The sequence below is a fragment of the Hemicordylus capensis genome, chromosome 4 (assembly GCF_027244095.1).
Source record: "Hemicordylus capensis ecotype Gifberg chromosome 4, rHemCap1.1.pri, whole genome shotgun sequence".
NCBI lineage: Eukaryota > Metazoa > Chordata > Lepidosauria > Squamata > Cordylidae > Hemicordylus > Hemicordylus capensis.
The window spans coordinates 117611395-117632023 of NC_069660.1; positions in this window are offsets into that span (position 1 = coordinate 117611395).

Genomic DNA, 20629 nt, shown 5'->3' on the forward strand with positions numbered 1-20629 from the left:
ATTTGGCTTCCAGGAGCTCCTGACTGTATTTCCCAACATCATTGGTGCCAATATGCATGCATTACAATAACTGTTTCATCCCCAGCACTGCCTAACAGCCTATCTAGACACTGTGTGACATCTGCAACCTTCGCACCAGGCAGGCAAGTCACTGTGCAGCCTACACATGGGTCACAAACCCATCTCTTTCTGCCCCTAATGATCGAATTACCCACTACTAGGAGGCCCCCACCCACGGAATCCTCTGTGTGAGAGGATATGGGTGTATCACCCAAGGAAGGGGTCTCTTCTAAGGGAGCATTCCCCTCTTCCTCAGACTGATGTCCTCCTTCCCTGAGACCTTCATTCTCCATGACAGCAGAGGAGCTGAGTGGGATGCCAAATAGAAAGCCTAAACATGAATTTTTTTTTTTTAAACATCAGTGCCAGATACTATTTCAAGTCTAACCAAGGAATCCATCTTGGTAGAACAGAATGTTCCAAGTTCCTTCCCTGGCATCTCCAAGATAGGGCTGAGAGAGATTCCTGCCTGCAACCTTGGAGAAGCCGCTGCCAGTCTGTGTAGACAATACTGAGCTAGATCGACCAATGGTCTGACTCAGTATATGGCACCTTCCTATGTTCCTATATCAATGTGGGAAAGAAAAAGAACAATACTGAGAGAAGAGGATCACAACTGGAGTTGCAGCTTTATAAAGAACAAATTAATTCCATAGCTACTTGCTAGACATTTCCTTAATTTACTAGCATTATCATCATCAAATGAGTGATAAAGGATTCCATCTGGAAAAAAAGATTAATTGAGGAGTGTTAAATCCTCTCTCACTTGCAGTTTATGTCCACACAATAACTTTTCCCTGAGCCAAAAAGCTCCAATATCAGAATGGACTCTTATCCCTGAGACATGGGGAGAGTAGCTACAGAGAAACAAACAACACAAGAAGAGTGTGTGACATATCCTTTTAACATTAAATTCACACACAGAGACACAGACATAGGGACATAGGAAGCTGACATATACTGAGTCAGACAATTGGTCCATCTCGCTAAGTATTATCTACACAGACTGGTAGCAGCTTCTCCAAGGTTGCAGGCAGGAATCCCTCTCAGACCTATTTTGGAGATGCCAGGGAGGGAACTTGGAACCTTCTGCTCTTCCCAAAACAGCTCCATCCCCTAAGGGGAATATATTACAGTGCTCACACATCAAGTCTCCCATTCATATGCAACCAGGGCAGACCCTGCTTAGCTAAGGGGACAAGTCATACTTGCTACCACAAGACCAGACACACCACTGCCACAGACATACCACTGATCCCTTTTTAGGTCACTGGGCAGACCTGGTTTTAAATACATAGCCTCTCATTGCTACATGTCATTTGAGCCTGAGGCTACAGAGACTGTTAATATGTCTGCTTGGATGTGCCTGTTCCTTTTACTGTTTAATACACACTGGAGGAAAAAGAAAAACCCTTATTTCCTTATAAAGTTGTGTTCCTAAATAGGCATAGCCCTTTGTCTATTGCCTCTTTCTACTCCTAATGATAGCAGACCTTCTCAAGGAACAAAAGGTCATCTGTACTTTAGGATGCAGAGAAATCTTCCTCAGAAAGTTATCTTTAAAGCCCAGCATTGCAAAGCTGGCTGCACCACATCAATAGGTATTGTTGGCATCCACAGTAAATACAACGCCTGCTTTTTAGCAGAAACCAATATTTGACTACAAATCCAGTAGCCTCCAGATGTTAAAATAAAGGGAACACAGTTCCTCCTAAATCTTATTCGGTAGGGGCAGATTAAAACTTGGCGTGTAGTTTTTCAAGCTCCAGGGGTAAGGCCTTTGCTCTAACTGCACAGATGAGATTAATAAAAGAGATGGAATGATAGGGGAAAGAGGGGAAAGGGTACACACCCTCTTTATGATTAAGCATGATGTCAGCATTACAGAATGCATTGCGTGTCTTCTCTCAAAGGAGCCATTATAGTCACCCCATAATAAACATATCATTTGATGCTTAAAACAGTAATTGTATGTGTGACCAATAAACATCTATTTCCAGACTTTCCCCCACTGAATCATATAATAGGAAAGTTAAGGTTAAAGAGAGAAAGACCTAATCGGTCATCTACTGCAGTATAGTCCTCTGTTAATGCCATATTGCTCCCCACAGTTTGCTATACAGGCTATTTCTTAGTCAAATGATAAAAGGTCCAACTGTTGAAAAGCCCATCTATTCTACAGTAGAATAGATCACACACTAGCAAGCCAACATCTAACCCATCGTTGTTACTTTAGACCATTTCTTCCATTTCCCCCCATTCCTCCTGGTATTTACACCCGTCTCGTTTCCTGTGGCTCACAACAGTGCCAATTGTTCACGATCCATCATCATTATAGATAGCATATTTATTCATTCAGAGTCCCCATAAGCACAGCTTTCTATTGCATCTTTTTTTAGTTTGTAGTTTATCACACTATACCATTATATTTGAGTTCCCTTATTTGAGTTTATTGAGGAAGCAGCCTCACTATGAAACAAGATGAGAGGTACCTGAGGTGTATCAGTAGATGTAAACTTGGATTTTAGGCATCATTAAAAGGTGACAGATTTTCTCCAGGGGGGTTAAAACCATGTTTTGTTTTTTAAAGCTGCCCATAAGGTGCTGAGTACACCAGCTTCCTCAAAACCTTAGAAGTCCTATATTTGTAGGATTTGCTTTGTCCAAGATAGTGCTTAGAACAGAACTATCTTGGACGAGGCAAGTCCTACAAATGCCTACCTACACTATATATCTACCGATCTGTTAAATTTTACCATCTTTCACTAAACAAGCTCAAGGTGGTTTTCAAAAGATTTAAAACAATATAAGACTATACAAGTTACACAATGAAAATATTAAGTTGGGAAAAATACAAATCTAATTAAAAGTTTTTTTTAAAAAAACCATACATAATAGGACCATAAAATACAGATCAAATACATAAATCATAAAATACAAAATACTTTGTACATTGTCCAGAAACTACAATAGGTGCAGAATGCAACAGCCAGATTGCTCTCTGGAACCAAATAACATCAATTTTGAAAGAATTGCACTGGCTGCTGATATGTTTCTGGGAGAAATACAAAGTGCTGGTTATTACCCATAAAGCCCTTAATGGCTTGCATCCAGGGTACCTAAGAGAGCTTCTTCTCTGTCATGAACCCTGTTGCTTATTAAGATCAACTGGAAAGGTCCGGTTACAGTTGCTGCCAGCTCATTTGGTGGCGACTCGGGACTGGGCCTTTTCTGTCGTTGGCCCGGGGCTTTGGAATACACTCCCTGTTGAAATAAGAGCATCTCCTTCTCTGCTTGTTTTTAGGAAGACCCTCAAGACATTCCAGGCTTTTAACTGAAATTTAAATGTTTATTTTTTAATCCACTGAGTGTTTTTATCTGTTTTATGAATTTTGACTGTTTTATATTATTTTAACATTTGTTATGTTTTTACTTTGTACACCACCTAGAGATGTAGGCGGTATAGAAATATGATAAAATAAATATTGCTGACAACTCAGTCCATCCCTGGATGACCTCTCCCAGAAGCATGGGGAAGAAAACCAAACCCAGTGGGACCCCACAGGCCAATGTGGGACCCCCCAGCACCACCTTCTGGATCCTCCCCTGAGAAAGGACTGAAGCCTCTCCAAAGTAGTACCACCAATCCCCATGCTCCAGAGACAGTCCAGAAAGATATCATGGTTGATGGTATTAAGTGCCACTGAGAGGTCCAGTAGAACCAACAGGCATGCACTCCCCCCTGTCAAGCTCCTGATGTAGGTGTAGGTCATCCACTAAAGTGACCAAGGCAGTTTCAGTCCCATATCCAGGGTGGAAGCCAGATTGAAAGGGGTCTAGATAATTCATATCATCCAAGTTCCTCTGCAGCTGGGACACCACCACATGCTTTATTACCTTGCCCCCAAAGGTAAGGTTAGAAACAGGACTATAGTTACCCAGATTGGAGGGATCAAGGGAGGGCTTTTTAAAATAATGGCCTTACCATTGCCTCCTTCGGACAATAGCCCTCCTTTAATGAAGCATTGATTATAGCCTCCAACCATTATCAAGAGCACATGATGTTGCCCTCACACTGCCCAGGATCTTGTCCACATCCTCAGGCTGCACTAACTGAGAAGAATCCAACACAATAGGACAAGATGGTCCCAAGGCACATCTACCAGAACTGCCAAAACCCCGGAGTCCAAATCTGCCCAGATGCGAGTGACTTTATATGCAAAGTGACTTGCAAACTAATCACAATGGGCTGTAGATGGATGAGAGATATTCTAGCATTTACTGACCTGGCATTCAACAGGAGAACCCTAATCCTAGAGGGAGTGTTCCCAGAGCTCCCTGGGGCTGCAGGGTTGGAAGAGATCCCTTTGGAGCTCCTCACAATCAGTTTTGGATTTCACTGCCCTCAATAGTTGGGTGTGATCTGCAAATTTGGCCACCTTGCTGCTTACCTCTACTTCTAGATCATTTATGAATAAATTAAAAAGCAATAGTCCCAGTACATATTCATGAGGGAACCCACTTCTTACTTCCTTTCATTGTGAAAACTCTCCACTTATCCTTATCAACCAGTTAGCAATCCACACATGTACTTGTCCCCTTATCTCATGACTGCTAGGTTTTCTCAGGAGTCTTTGATATGGAACTTTGTCAAAAGCTTTTTGGAAATCCAGGTATACTATGTCAACTGGATCACCTTGATCCACACACTTGTTGTCACTCTCAAAGAACTCCATAAGGTTTGTGAGGCATGATTTACCTTTGCAGAAGCCATGCTGGTTCTCTCCCAACAGGGCCTGTTCATCTATATGCTTTACAATTTTATCCTTGAGGATGCTTTCCATCCATTTGCCTGGAAAGGACACTAAGCTAACTGGCCTGTAATTTCCCGGATCGCCCCTAGATCCCTTTTTGAAAATCAGTGTTACATTTGCTACTTCCCAGTCCTCCGGTACAGAGCCTGATTGCAGGGATATTTTAGCAAGGAGGTCAGCAATTTCACATTTGAGTTCTTTGAGGACTCTTGGATGGATGCCATCTGGCCCTGGCGATTTGCTATTTTTCAGTTTTCCCAGACAGTTTAGAACATCATCTCTTATCACTTCATCTCTTGTCACTTCACTCAGTTCTTTAGCCCCCATCTCCGAAAAGCCTGGTTCAGGAACAGGTATATGCTCAGTATCCCCTGCTGTGAAGACAGATGCAAAGAATTCATTTCGCTTCTCTGCAATCTCCATATCCTCCTAATAATCCCTTTCACTCCTTCATTGTCTAATGGTCCAACCATCTCCCTCACAGGTTTCCTGCATCTGATATATTTAAAGAAGTGTTTGTTATTTCCCTTGATGCTTTTAGCTAAATGTTCCTCAAACTCTCTTTTTGCCTTCCTTATTTTCTCCTTTCATTTCTTTTTCCATATTTTGTGTTCCTTTCTGTTCTCTTCATTTGGACAAGGCTTCCAATTTTGGAAGAAAATCTTCTTCCCTTTTATGGCTTCCTTGACTTTACCTGTTAGCCATTTGTTAGCTCCTCTGTTTCATCAGCACTAGGCCCACAACTTCCTCGGTCATGCAGAAGAGCTCCATGTTGCTAACTCCTTGTTGAAAGCAAGATATATTCCATTTGAGATTGACATGTATATGTGTATAGGCATTCTGTCCTCATAGTTATCATTTAAGGACAAGAAATTGCAGTCATATTGTTGGGAGTAAATCTTATTGCTATGGCTTTAAAATACATACAAACAAAAATAATAATTCCATTACTATTTGAAAATGGTAATAATACTGCTGACTATACTTTTTACTGTTATGGTAACTGTAAAATACAAAGATAATAAATATAGCACATAACATTTTCAAGTGGACATGGGGATTGAGAGAGAGTGAATTCTTAAGCCTCCTTCAAATGTTATAAAATGGAGGCTGTACTCAAGTACATCTTCTGAAAAAGAGGTGGAAGTCTCACCTGCCTGTCAATCACTCTCCCCTGCTGGGTGCTCATCTGAAGCGGTGAAGGCTGTAAGCATGTTGGAGGGCGCTTCTGTGAGCAAGAAACTCAGGCACAAGAGTCTCCCACCAATGCAATCTCCCTCCAACACGCTTACAGCCTTAGCCACTTCAGATGAAGGCTGCAAGCGTGAGGGGACTGTGATCAACAGGCAGGCAGGACTTCCACCTCTTTTTTAGAGGCTGTACTCCATTTTATTATGTCCGAAGAAGGCTTTAGTAATTGTTATGAAAACCCTGCATCCCACCTAAACTACATCGGTGTCCCACTGAAGACTCTCATTGAACTGTCATTCTGTCATTATTCACATACAGCAGAAAGCTTGTGTGTCTGTTATCCTGTTTTGTTTTACATGGGACTTCATTCAGGAGTAGAGCAATATCCTGATTTCAACCACATACTCCTTAACAAATGAGGCACAGGGATGTGCACACCATGCTGACCACGCAAATGGCACTTGCGCATCTGCAGATGGCATGTGCATGCTGGTGTGACACGGAGGTTCTTGGGCCAACAGAAACCTCATCAGGAAGCTGCTTGTAGCAGTGGAGAGCAGGTAAGGACCAGATCTCTCTTAAAAAAAAAAAAAAAAGATCCTGCTCCCCTCCCTGTGACGAAAAACTGGTTCAGACCTTATCCAGCACTGAACCAATTTGAACCTCGTTTGGTGCTGAACCTGTGCACAAACCTCAGTTCGTGCACATCCCTAATCAGGCAAATAAATAATGGATGGCACATGGTTTATGGTTTATTTTGGTATTACTGTAATTTTATTGCTATGGTGGTTTTAATAATTATGTTATTTGGGGTGTCTTTTTAACAGAACAGTGGGCAAAAATAAATGTCACTTGTAAAAGTCATGATTAGTATGTTCAGTGGGTGGGTGGGTGGAAGAATAGCAACATTTATATGCAACATGGAAGCACCAATGAATGCCTCAAAGTTGACTGGAATGGACATATTTAGTTTGTACTATTTGCATGTCAGAAAATCTAACATGGCAGTGCCAATTGTACACAGTGCATGGGGTCACTAGTCCAACTCTAGCCAGGTAAACTGAAGATCTGGAGACCCAATAGAACAAAAATCACTATTGAAATTATCTGAGTCATTAGCTAACTTATCCTAATAGCTATTGCTATATTGCCAGATTAAATCTGCAATTATAGCCAGAGCCATTCTGTCTTGTATTGTAAATGCTTTTGCAGATAAGTGTGTCCAAACCTATGTGCAAATACTATAGGAGGGAGGGAATCACATAATCCTGATCCCAGTTACCTCTGGAGAGGGAAATGGCCACATGAACCCATATTACTTGCACAGCCACTGGATTTCACAAGTTTTGTGTGTTTTTTTAAACATGCTAAAATTCTTGATGTAAGTTGGTTAACTAAAGAAGTTTCCTGATGTAATAACGTTATCTTCAAGATGCATCTTTAAGCCACAAGAGTATGTTTAGAATCCTGAGACTACCTCAGTTTGTAATCTGAATTTCACCTCTCCCTACCTATTCCCCTGCCTTTTCCTAGACCACAAAAATCTAATTGCTTTCGCTTGTCTGTCAGCTCTTCTCACCTACGTCCTTGACCCACTTACTCCTTGCCATTGTTTTTAAACTCTGTCCCACACAAAAATGGGTACCAAATCAGTCTTGTATGCAATGGTTGGTCTTAACATTGTGGATTGCTCGTAGTTTTCCTTAACTTCCCATTGAGCTTGCAGGGAATTTCATCCCCATCTCATGTATTTTAATTTGGTTTGTTTTCAAGTTTCTGTAAGCCATCTGTACAAGTGTGAGTGTGTGTGTGTGCATTTTAAGGTTTAATCTTCATTGTTTTTATATAAATAATATATCCAGCCAAATAACAAATTTGTCTCTTGTAATATCTTGTTAGTGATTATCCATTTGTCCATGTGAAGTGATCAAATTATTTCTATAATCGGTCCTGTTGTCTACTTATAACAAGGACATTCAGCGTTAAGATTACATTGCTCGGGCTATTTATGGATATGTTTTTTTTAAAATTTGGTTATTTCTCACTAGCTAATCAATATCTGCAGAACAACTTCTTTTATGTCATCTATTGATTCAGTGACAATACTTATGACATTTGTCATTATCTGCAATCTGAGAGCTGAATATGCTGTATCTAATCGTAGAAAAATTCTCAGGCTTTTTTTCTGCTATCACTTCGTCTTGAATTTTCTCCTCATATATGTTGTCTTAAATTTCTCAACATTAAAAAAAAATGAAATTAAGTTATAGCAAGACTTTCCGTTTGGATGATCAAGCACTGAATAGGTAGGCACCATTTATTTCTGCCATAGACTAAATTCCAAGATAATTAGATAGATTAATTTGATCATTAAAAAAAATAGTTAATGGTAGTAAGTGATTGAGATTACATCAAAAACCTGCCACTCAAAATGACTTACAGAAATCAAATAGGATTCTGAGCCAAAGGTATCTAGAATAAAGACCTTGATAGCTCTACTATATAAATAGCTCTCTCATATAATAATGTCAGAGTACCTATTAAGTTGGTTAAAACGACCCTGGGGGCAAAGCAAGGTAAATCTGGAACTGGGACAGGGCCAGTCAGGGGTGGGTGAACTGGGCGCAGGTCCCTGCCTGAAGAGTGCACTGTGCTGAGCTTGGTGGCTTGCTGTTTATTTAATGAATTGTTTGCAATGAAGCTGCAAATGGCCCGTGAGACTTCTATGGGATCTCAGAACTGCAGTAGGAGAGCACTAATATCAAAGCAGCAAATTACTTAGGTCTCTCTCGGCCCTTTTCATGGGCATTGGTGAGAAGGTTTGGGAACAGGAGGGCCTCTTACACTACAAGGTTTTGCAAACCTCAACAAGCAACACAAGTTTGCAACACTTATAAAGTATTCATGCCGAAGACACTTCTCGCCCAGGGTGCTATTTATCCTAGGGTTCACACTGGGCTTGGAACAGCAATAAATAGTCATAAGAACATAAGAAGAGTTCTGCTGTACCAGACCCCAGGCTATCTAGTCCAGCCTCTGAGCCTGCAGACAGTCTATACAGTGAGGGAAATAAGTATTTCATCCCCTACTGATTTTGTCCGTTTGCCCTCTGACACAGAAATGACCAGGCTATAATTGGAATGGTAGGTTTATTGTAGCTGTGAGAGACAGAATAACAACAAACAAACCCTCAAAAGCCCAGTGCCCAAAAGTCAGCGATGGATTTGCATTGTAGTGAGGGAAATAAGTATTCGATCCCTTCACAAAAGATGACTTAGTACTTGGTGGCAAAACCCTTGTTGGCAATCACAGAGGTCAGACGTTTCTTGTAGTTGGCCACCAGGTTTACACACAGCCCAGGAGGGATGTTGTCCCACTCCTCTTTGCAGATCCTCTCTAAGTCAGAAAGGTTTTGAGGCTGATGTTTGGCAACCCAAACCTTCAGCTCCCTCCACAGATTTTCTATGGGATTAAGGTCTGGAGACTGGCTGGGCCACTCCAGGACCTTCATGTGCTTCTTCTTGAGCCACTCCTTTGTTGCCTTGGCTGTGTGTTTTGGGTCATTGTCATGCTGGAATACCCATCCACGACCCATTCTCAATGCCCTGGCTGAGGGAAGGAGGTGCTCACCCAAGATCTGACGGTACATGGTCCCGTCCATTGTCCCTTCGATGCAGTGAAGGTGTCCTGTCCCCTTAGCAGAAAAACACCCCCAAAGCATAATGTGTCCACCTCCATGTTTGACGGTGGGGATGGTGTTCTTGGTTTCATAGGCAGCATTCCTCCTCCTCCACACACGGTGAGTTGAGTTGATGCCAAAAAGCTCGATTTTGGTCTCATCTGACCACAACACTTTCGCCCAGTTCTCCTCTGGATCATTCAGATGTGCATTGGCAAACTGCAGACGGGCCTGTACATGTGCTGCCTTGAGCAGGGGGACCTTGCGGGCACTGCAAGATTTCAGTCCTTCACAGCGTAATGTGTTACCAATTGTTTTCTTGGTGACTATGGTTCCAGCTGCCCTGAGATCATTGACAAGTTCCCCCCGTGTAGTTCTGGGCTGCTTTGTCACCATTCTCATGATCATTGCAACTCCACGAGGTGAGATCTTGCATGGAGCCCCAGACCGAGGGAGATTGTGTTTCTTCCATTTGCGAGTTATCGTGCCAACTGTAGTCACCTTCTCACCAAGCTGCTTGGCGATAGTCTTGTAGCCCAGTCGCGCCTTGTGCAGGTCTACAACCTTGTCCCTGACATCCTTCGACAGCTCTTTGGTCTTGGGCATGGTGGTGAGTTTGGAAGCTGAGTGATTGCTTGCTTCTATGGATAGGTGTCTTTTATACAGGTACTGTAACAAGCTGGGATTAGGAGCACTCCCTTACAGAGGGTGTTCCTCATCTCAGCTCGTTACCTGCATATAGTGAAAAGACACCTGGGAGCCTGAAATCTTGCTGGTTGATAGGGGATCGAATACTTATTTCCCTCACTACAATTCAAATCCATCGCTGACTTTTGGGCACTGGGCTTTTGAGGGTTTGTTTGTTGTTATTCTGTCTCTCACAGCTACAATAAACCTACCATTCCAATTATAGCCTGGTCATTTCTGTGTCAGAGGGCAAACGGACAAAATCAGCAGGGGATCAAATACTTATTTCCCTCACTGTAGCTATCGAGACTAGTAGCCATTGATAGACTTGTCCTCCATAGATTTATCTAAGCCTTTTTAAAAAGTCATCCAAGCTGGTGACGATCACCACACCATATGGCAGAGAATTCCATAGATTAATTATGCACTGCATGGAAAAGTACTTCCTTTTGACGATCCTAAATTTCCTGACAGTCAGTTTCATGGGATGACCCCTGGTTCTAGTGTGGTGAGAGTAGGAGAAAAAAATCATCTCGTCCACTCTCTGCATACCATGCATAATAAAACCTCTATCGTGTCTCCCATTTGGTTTTTTCTAGCCTAAAAGACCCCATATATTGTAGGCTTGCCTCATAAGGAAGGTGCTCTAGGCCCCCTCATCTTGGTTGCCCTCTTCTGCACCTTTTCCAGTTCTATAATGTCCCTTTTGAGATAACAGTGACCAGAACTATACACAGTACTCCAAATGTGGCCACACCATAGATTTAGAAAGAGGCTTAGTCCCTTTGTTGCTCACGCTAGGGAGTAAACCTGGGTAGGAAGCCTTTAGAAGAATCAGGATTATCACCAGACTTCCTCCAGCCTATTGCTGTTCAAAAAAGCTTATTTGCTGACCAACATTATAGTTCTGTCCTTTGGCCAGAACTTGGTAGTGAAACACAGGCTCAATCCCTGCCTGACTTCCCTTAAGGCCGCATATTTACAACTCATATAGTGGTACCCCTATCATGGAATATATATATTTGTTGCTTCTCAAGGGCAGTGGGGACCTCATTCTCTGACTTTCTAATCACAGATTATTCACCAGTGGTTAAACTAATGAAGACTGTATCACTTTCAAAGCTGTGATCATGATTTTACCCACTGGAGTGGGAAATTAAAATGCCATAGAATAAGGCCATTGTGGCCTCTGTGGATGATGGGAGGTGTACTCCAACAACATCTAGGGTCCCAAGGCTGGAAACCCCTAGAATAAGCCTTTTAATTGAGAAGCAGCAAATATACTCTTCGAGTTGCATGCATTTGGGTGAGGGCTACTTGTCAGGACCTGAGATTCTGAATATGAAGCCTGGGGGAGCACAGCCAAAGCTCTTGCAACCCAAGGCCCCACATTCGAAACCATTGGTCTGGAATCAGCACACTCTAACACACTCTTTCCCGGAAGTGCTACAACTCAGTAGCAGAACACGTTTTGCATGCAGGAGATCTCAGGTTCAAACCCTGGCATCTTCAGGAGGCTTTACAGACAGGGCTGTTACTCCGAATCTCCTCTGGAAGAGAGAGTGTGTGTGTTCACACACCAGCCATACCACGAATCAATTCAAGATCCATGAAAGCATTCCGCACACAAATCAGGCTTTGTCTTCTGAATTCTAACTTATCTCGATGTATTTCCAGGTTTTTTAAATGCTGGTTTTAAGTGAGTATTTCTGAAAACTAAAGAGCAAGTAGGGACAGGCACTAATGTAGAATCATTAACATGATAACACTCTTTTAGGAATGCAGATATAGACTTTAGAAATCCCCCCCCCCGCACTGGCTAGAAGGAAAACACGGAGGCATGCGATGTGAACCTGCACCAAAAGAAAACCTAAGAGCAGAGGGGAGGGGATGCATCCCTCAATGCCGCGAGTATAATTTGAAGTGGCTTTGCTCAACATTTACCCTGCAGCATGAAGCCATGTGTGAATAACTCCCTGGTAGGTCTGGGAGGAACCCCTGCCTCAAATGTTAGAGAACTGCAGTCAGTCAGTCAATGTAGACACAGTATTGACCTAGATGGGTCAATGGTCTGATGGACTTTAAAACCATTCCCTCTATTCTCTGGTACCTTCTCACTCATAAAGCACAATAAAACCTTGAAATCCAAAATGGTGAGTTTCTTTTGTTGAAATCAGTATGCGACTGCCAGAAGATTAATAAGCCAGGAAAGAGCTAACAATAGAGGACGCTTAATGACATTCAGCAAAAAAACATCCTGAGGGGAATACAAAAATGAAGGTACTGAACTACAAAGTCAAGTGAGGAGACCCGAGACACTTTTGTTATTACTATTGTAATTATTAATAGGCAAAGACTTGGCAGGATCTGTGAGTTTAAAGGGACCAAGAGGGAAAATGTTATGCAGATATGAGCACCAATGTATCCTCAGATACTTTTCTATCATGATCTCGCCTGGCTTGCAGAAAGTTCAACAGAAGTGCCCGTGTGTCCTGGGGATGAAAGGAGACCGCTTGCAGCTAATAATTTCAAAAGTTGCTGTCTAAAGTGGGAGGAAACGGACTCCCCCTTCCACACTGGAGAGGCAACCGTATTTATCTTCACTAAAATATAACACCAAGCAAGGGAACGACAGATTGCAGCAAAAAGGAAGCAAAGTGCTGTCAAGTGCTATGGCAAGATGCTGGGAAGCCAGTATAAATGACAACTTCAAGAGAACTCTTTGGGGCTCACAACTGATAAGCTGTAAGTGGTTATGAGCAGTAATCACTATGTGCTGGCTTCTGTCATCCTTTTGGTTAAGCAGCCCAATCAACTTAAGCAGGACTACATGTGGAGCAAGCGGTACTTGCTGTGAGTAAATACAGCATGTTCACCACCGCGGTCACAGCGCCATTTCAACTAGAGTGCATTCCAAAGGCAACAGGGATGCCTTCCAGAATGTTAACTCTCAACATCAGCCTCACACAGTGCAACAGTTCTCCCCAACACTTCTTTTAAAAGGCTGAATGTTCAGTTGTTGCAATGGAATGCAGAATTTACGTCAAGCATTTTATATGATAGATACATAGAGTTGGAAAATACCTGCTTCTTACCATGCACTAAGTCTCTTAACTAAATATGCACATTCTTGTCTCAATATGCGCATTCAGTTGGGGAGAACCTTTCACTGAAGGCATAAATTGAAACTATCTCTCTGATTATCTGGTCCACATCCTGGACACGGATGACAAAATTGTTCAAAAGTCCACAAAGGTGACTTCTAAGGTACCAAGGAGCAGCTCAAGGGAGGCTCCTGAACCTTGGAAACAAGGGAGTTGAGCACACTCCCATACCTGGCTGAGCCGTCCTCTTACATATGCCCTCTTACATATGCCCATGTGACAACAGGTAGAACTGGGCATAGAGTTAATGTCAGGCTGTTTCCAGTCAGATGAGCTGGGGAAGGCTTGCAGGAAGTCTAGAAAGAAGCAATATGTGAAGCTTTAGCTCAGTTGGCTAGAAATTCATAGCTAGTTCTGCCACCAAAAGTCTATAGTAATGAGCTTGGAATATGAATGTTCCCAGCCCATCATGCTCAGATGTATTTCAAGGAGAGCTCCTTTACCCCAAATTCTTCCTCTTGCTCAGTATTTCAAGTTTATGTGCCAATTTTGTGCCCACATGGTCTGCATTCATCAGATTGAGTAGGCACTCCAAACTGACAGCCATTTTTGGAACACGCCCAGAAATTGATTAACCCCATATTCTCAATGGAACCATGGTTGCTTGAAATAAGTTGAAATCGGTTTTAGCAAACAGGCATGTAGTTAACAGAATACCTACTCAGAATATTTAGTTTGGACAGAAGTGTCCAGTTTTGATAAAGCCAGATACTCTAAATGTACATAGCATGTAAATGTGATTTTTTTTAAAGCAATTCAGAAGTCCAGTCATAGTTCCCTCACCCCTACACTACAATTCCAAAGCAGCAGTGTAAGAATATGAATGTGTCCCTGATATGAAAAATTCCAAACTGATAAAAAAATCCTCAGAAATAGCAATTTCCCCAAAGCTTAATGTGACAGCACTTTTAATTGCCAACCCAATTCCAGATAAAGCCAAGGGATTTCAAACATCACTAAACCCACAGCTTCTTTGTACCCATGTATGATGGGTAAATTCTCCTAAGCTTCTCTCAGATTAACTCAGTAATGATCTCCAACCTTCCAAATAAACCCAAAAGATCTCAAATCATTTTTATGAGCCAATTCAAGAACCAAACATAACTGACGTCTTGGCATCTTCATTTCCCCCTGTTTAATGTAAACAGAGCTACATTGATCCATTTTATTCAGTGGGGCTAATTAAGAAGCTGCAAGGGAAAATGTAAAATTGAGAAGAGAATCTCCTTCTTCTAAGAGTCCTGCATCATGGAAAGGATTCCCCATCCCCATCTTTGGATTTCTCCCACTGCCTCTTTATAACAGAGCAAAGCACTCATTTAAATCCAATGGAGAGTGAAATAAAGAGGCAGTGGGGGGGGGGTGAAATCCAAAGGTGGTGGTTGTAGAAGGGGAGCCAGTCCAGCAGAAAGAATCCTCTTCCCTTCCACCCTGTTGTGAATAGACTTCTCCCACACCTTCCTTTGGATTTTTCTGACACTGAACTAACCAGCTGCTTTGGCAACTAGGGTTCATGCACACTGATGCCTCTTACACCATACATCTTCCCTGGCTTTCAGCACAGCCTCCTGCTGCTGCTCTCACCAGCCTGGGAAGGTGAGAGAGATGGCAAATTTCGCCATGCCATAGAGTTCACCTGTTTTGAGAGAGGACTTTTACAAACTCCTGAAGTTCTTCTCCAAGCTCAAGCATCTCCATACCCAGGGCTCAGAAGCTTCTTAAGCTATGCTCAGCGTGCTAGCTCAGACACGGCACAGTTCCTTGGAGCCTCAAATATCAAACTTCTCCAAGCCAGCTTAGAGTTCACCTCTCTTTGGGCAAGACTTTTACAAGCTCTTAACAATTCCATAGGGTAAAACACTACTACTACAAATACACACACTGCTTTTCAACAAAAATTCTCAAAGGGGTTTACACAGAAAAATAAATAAGAAATAAAAAGGGCTTACAGTCTAAAAAGAAACTTAAGGCAGGTACCAGCAACAGTCACAGGAGGGATGATATGCACTGAGGAGCTTCTCAAGAGCAACATGGATGAAACTACGGAAACTATTTAATTTCAATTCTACCTCAAAGCTTTGCTGAAATTCTCCTCTACCACTATCCATGTGTGTGCGCACATGCGCACTTGACTGAAATGATGCCTTGTTTCAGTGAACTCCACATAAGGCTCGTGCAAGTCATTTAAAGAATGCACTACAGCCTCTGTGACTCATCCATTAAATGTGAATTTTAAAAGGATCTAACTACTCCACTGATGGAAAAGACCATTGCAAGTGCTGCTAGGACTGAACTGAGTGCAGCATCTTCTTGTTTTGTATTATTCTCCTTCACCTCCACTCTTACAGTTTTTTTCCTATCCAATTGCTTCCTGCTTTGCTGTGTACTCCTTTTGGACCTTCAGGTCTATTTGTATCAATGTTTCCTGGGCTTTATTAGGATCATTTTGTTATGTCTTTATCCAGGTTCTTGTTATTTCAAATCATTACTTTTAGAGACTCATTCACAGTGGTTTGTTTGACAGTTGCAAGCATTTGCTCACTTTTTTCTGACAATCTGTATGCTCCTTGGTTTATGGTTGTTGTTTTATTTTAAAAAATGACAAAGCTAGGTGCCTTTCAAATCTACCTAGGGAACTGCTTTGTTATTATTTTGCTCAGGCACACCAGGTTCAACATTTGGAACCTTTGGAGCTATTTTTCTACCTTGGATAAATATGTTTCTGCATTGAAATGAAGAGGAGATGAAGTCAAGCCATGGAATTGTTTTTCATTCCCAGCGCAGCAGTGTTCACACTGCTATATATGCAGCCTTAACCAAAAGTCACACTTGGTATGTCAACAGAAACCTGCCTTTGCTGCCAAATATCCCAAATTTCAGCACAAGCAGAAAGATGCAAAGAGTGTCCAAAAATGCAAATACTTTGTGACAAGGTTAAGAAAGACAGGTAGGTAATATTTATGTGAACCACACAATCCCTCCTGATTGTGAGGGGAGGGGGACCAGGTGTAATTTTTATTGACACTGTGAAGGTGAAAGAACAAATGAAGGTGTTTTTCCCCAACAGCACACAGTTTTCAAAGACAAAACAAACTCGTTTCAACTACTTGCCCAGACACTCCACTTCTAAAAATCGAGAATTCAGACCAGTTCTCAGGTCACACTGAACTGTGCCCATCGCCGGGCCCAAAGGATAACTAAAACAACCATCTGCCACTTTTTCAGTCCCTGAATCCAAAAAGCCAGCTGGTCACTGCCTCTGATACCAATATCAACTGCATTTTCTGAACCTTTTATTTTAAAGGACCTGTGCATTTAGGGAGTCAGCTACCTACCTTAAGGAAGGTAAGTTAACTTTTTTTTCCCAGTAAAGGGCATGCATTAAAGCAAGGGTAAGAACATTCTCTCATTAGGCAATTAAAATGTTGTCTATAATGTTAATGCAATTACATACGCTGCCACTTAAATGCCACATCCTGTTTTTGAACAGCAGCACTACTTCCTTTTACAGAATAGTTTAATTCATGTTTATATTCCACTTTTTTGGCAGCATACATGGGGTTATAGCATTTTATCCTCTCAAAACCCTGTTAGATGTGTGAAAAGGGATTGCCTTTTCCACTGTGGTCTCATCCTTCATGGAACAGAATAGGATCATAATAGCACTTCAAGGGGCAAATGAAGGCTGTAAAAGAAAATAGTTCAATGGAGTGATATCTTATACACACAACATCACCTATCTTTTTCCAGCTTAGGCAGCAGAGCCTTGGCCTACGTGTGTGATCTCCAAAACAGAGTTCTTCAGTACTAAGTAAATTTAGAGAATCAAGAGGTGGTCATACTTCCAAAGGTGGAGTATGTTGCCTATTGTATTCACTTTCCACACAGGTGTTGATAACTTAAATGACCTATGTACTAGGGCTTTCAAAACTCCGAGGGACTATTTATTTATTACTTATTTGATTTCTATACCGCCCTTCCAAAAATGGCTCAGGGCGGTTATTTGTCTTCAGCCTTCAGGAAAGTGTCACCTGGTAGGGGGCAAAGCCAGGCTGAAGTTAAGCAATCCAGACCAAACTCTTCAACCCTTTGAAGGTTCATGTTGGCCCCACCCATATTTCTCATATAATATTACTTACAAGACCAGATAGCCGGAAGGAGACAATTCACTTTCCTGTATTTTCTCTTTCAACAATAAGGAAGCAGGCAACATCTTCTGCAGTTTTTATTTAATCTGACACACACATACCCCTACTTTCTCTGGAGCCCTGGGAATGGTGTGAGTGTTTCTAGAAAATGGGCTATTCTCTGAGGCTGCAACAATGGCCTTTTGCCTTAGAGAAGACTACAACTCCCAGGAGCACCTCAGTTATTCTCAGGACTCCAGGGAAATAAAGTACTGTCTAGTCTTGTAAGTACTTTCAGAGGTGAGAATGGGATGACGCAAGACCTTAGCAAGCTGAATGACACCCCGCCTGCCATTCAGGCAGTCCCTAAATTGAAGTGGAGGTGCTTCACATACCCCTACTATATACAGCTCTCAGGCAGAGCTCCTAACACAGGCCTGCACATGGCCTCCCTTAATCTATGGAATGAGAAAGAGGCTGCAGGTTGAGCTGTAAAAGGGACAGTGGACAGTACATTTACTGTGCTGGAATACAACACACAGAATAAAGTATATTTGCATTGCACTTCTCTCTGAACTACTGTCACCACTAGCCAGAAGGGAGAGAGCATATTCAGGGTCAAGTCAAGTATTACAGCCCCCATGGTGATGCTGTGAAAAACTGCTTCCACATTACTAGCATAACATTTGAATACCCTTTCCTGCATACATCAGGTTAATCAAGTGCATCTGCCCACTAGATCCTTGACCCATGGATGTGCAGTGCTGATGTGGAGATACTGCACCTGGAAGGATCTTTCAAGAAGGATGCATTATGCACAGAACACTGCCTTGTAGAACTACTTTACCAGCCTCTGCATGGAAGTTGTCATGTTGAAACCATCCATTAGTGATAAATGCACATGAAAATCTACAAACAAGTTGTTGGGAAGGGAAAGAAAAATTTCTCTGCAGGTGTTGTGCAATGTTCCTCTTTCAAAGGCACTGGTCAGTAGCTTTTCTTCACAAATGCTGTCTGGGCTGTATGCAACTTTCTCTTGTTTCTGAGCTCCCCGGTGTGTCCAATGTTCCTGAGTCAGAGGAAGAGTGGGAATGACTAGGGGGAAGAGTCAGGAAGGACTGAAGTATGTAATAGCAGTTATGACCGTTACCCAACTATGGGGTCTCCTGATGAAGGAGAAGCATCTAAATATTTGCAGGATAATACATACCACCACCACTACCCCCAATAACACTGCAGCTCTTCTGTTGGTCTCCAGATACAGAGGCACCTCACAAAACATGGGTGTGTGATCGGTGCAAGGAGCTCCTGGCTCTCAGGGAGCAAGTTCGTTCCCTTGAGACCAAGGTGGCAGATCTGGAGAAGCTCAGAGAGACAGAGGCATGTGGACGAGACCTTCAGGGACGTGATAGAGACATCCCACTCCAGGGCTGATAGCTCCTCTGTTGTCAGGGAGAATGAAGGTCTCAGGCAAGGAGGACATCGGTCTGAGGAAGAGGGAAATGCTCCTTTAGAAGGGACCTCTTCCATGGATGATGAGCCAATATCCTCTCGGACAGGGAATACTCCTCTGGCGGTGGGGGGGTGGGGGCCTCCTTGTAGTGAGTGATTCGATCATTAGAGGTATAGAGAGATGGGTTTCAGACCCACGTGTTGACCGCACAGTGACTTGCCTGCCTGGTGCAAAGGTTGCGGACATCATGCAGTGTCTAGATAGGCTCTTAAGCAGTGCTGGGGAGGAGACAGCTGTCGTGGGGCATGTTGGCACCAACGATGTAGGGAAATGTAGTCGGGAGGTCCTGGAAGCCAAATTTAGGCTGATAGGTAGCATTTTGAAGTCCAGGACCCCCAAGGTAGCATTCTCAGAAATGCTACCTGTTCCACATGCAGGTACAGTGAAACAGTCAGAGCTGAGGGGTTTGAATGCATGGATGAGATGTTGTTGCCGGGAGGAAGGGTTTAGATTTGTTAGGCACTGGGATACATTTTGGGGGAAGCAAGGCTTGTACAAAAGGGACGGGCTGCACTTGAACCAAGATGGAGCCAGACCGCTGGAACTTAAAATCAACAAGGTTGCAGAGCCGATGGGAGCTGGGCAGTATCCAGTTTGGCAAAAGCCATCCTTTAAAGTGTGAGGGTGCAAATAATTCAGATAAAGAAGGGGACAGAGCAGAGCGGCATAAAGAGCAGATGGGAGCCTGTGCCAGCAGACCAAAGAGTCAAAAGAAAGATAGCATACATCAGGTGAGAGATTCAGCGTATAGGTGCTTATATGCCAATGCCAGAAGCCTCCAAGCCAAGATGGGTGAGCTGGAGTGCTTGGTTGCTAACGCAGAAATAGATATAGTGGGCATAACAGAAACGTGGTGGAACAGTGAGAACCAGTGGGACACTGTTATCGCTGGATATAAACTCTATAGAAAGGACAGGGAGGGGTGCTGTGGAAGTGGAGTAGCACTGTATGTTAAAGAAGGGATAGAATCTAACAAGGTAGAAAATCTAGGTGGACCGGAGTCCTCCACAGAAACCCTGTGGGTGACAATACAAGGCCTGAAAGGGAACGTACTACTGAGGATGTGCTATCGCCCTCTGGATCAAAATGCTAACAGTTACTGGGAGTTGCAGCAGGAAATCACGGAGGCATCAAGGAGAGGCAGGGCTGTAATAATGTGTGACTTCAATTACCCACACATACATTGGGTAAATTCACAGTCAAGTCATGACAAAGAGGTCCAGTTTCTAGATACGCTAAATGACTATGCCTTAGAACAGTTGGTCTTGGAACCAACCAGAGAGAAGGCGACCTTGGACCTAATCAAGGATCTGGTGCATGATGTCAGTGTCGATGACCATTTAGGGAACAGTGACCATAGTGCAATCAAATTCAGCATACATGTGGGGAGAGAA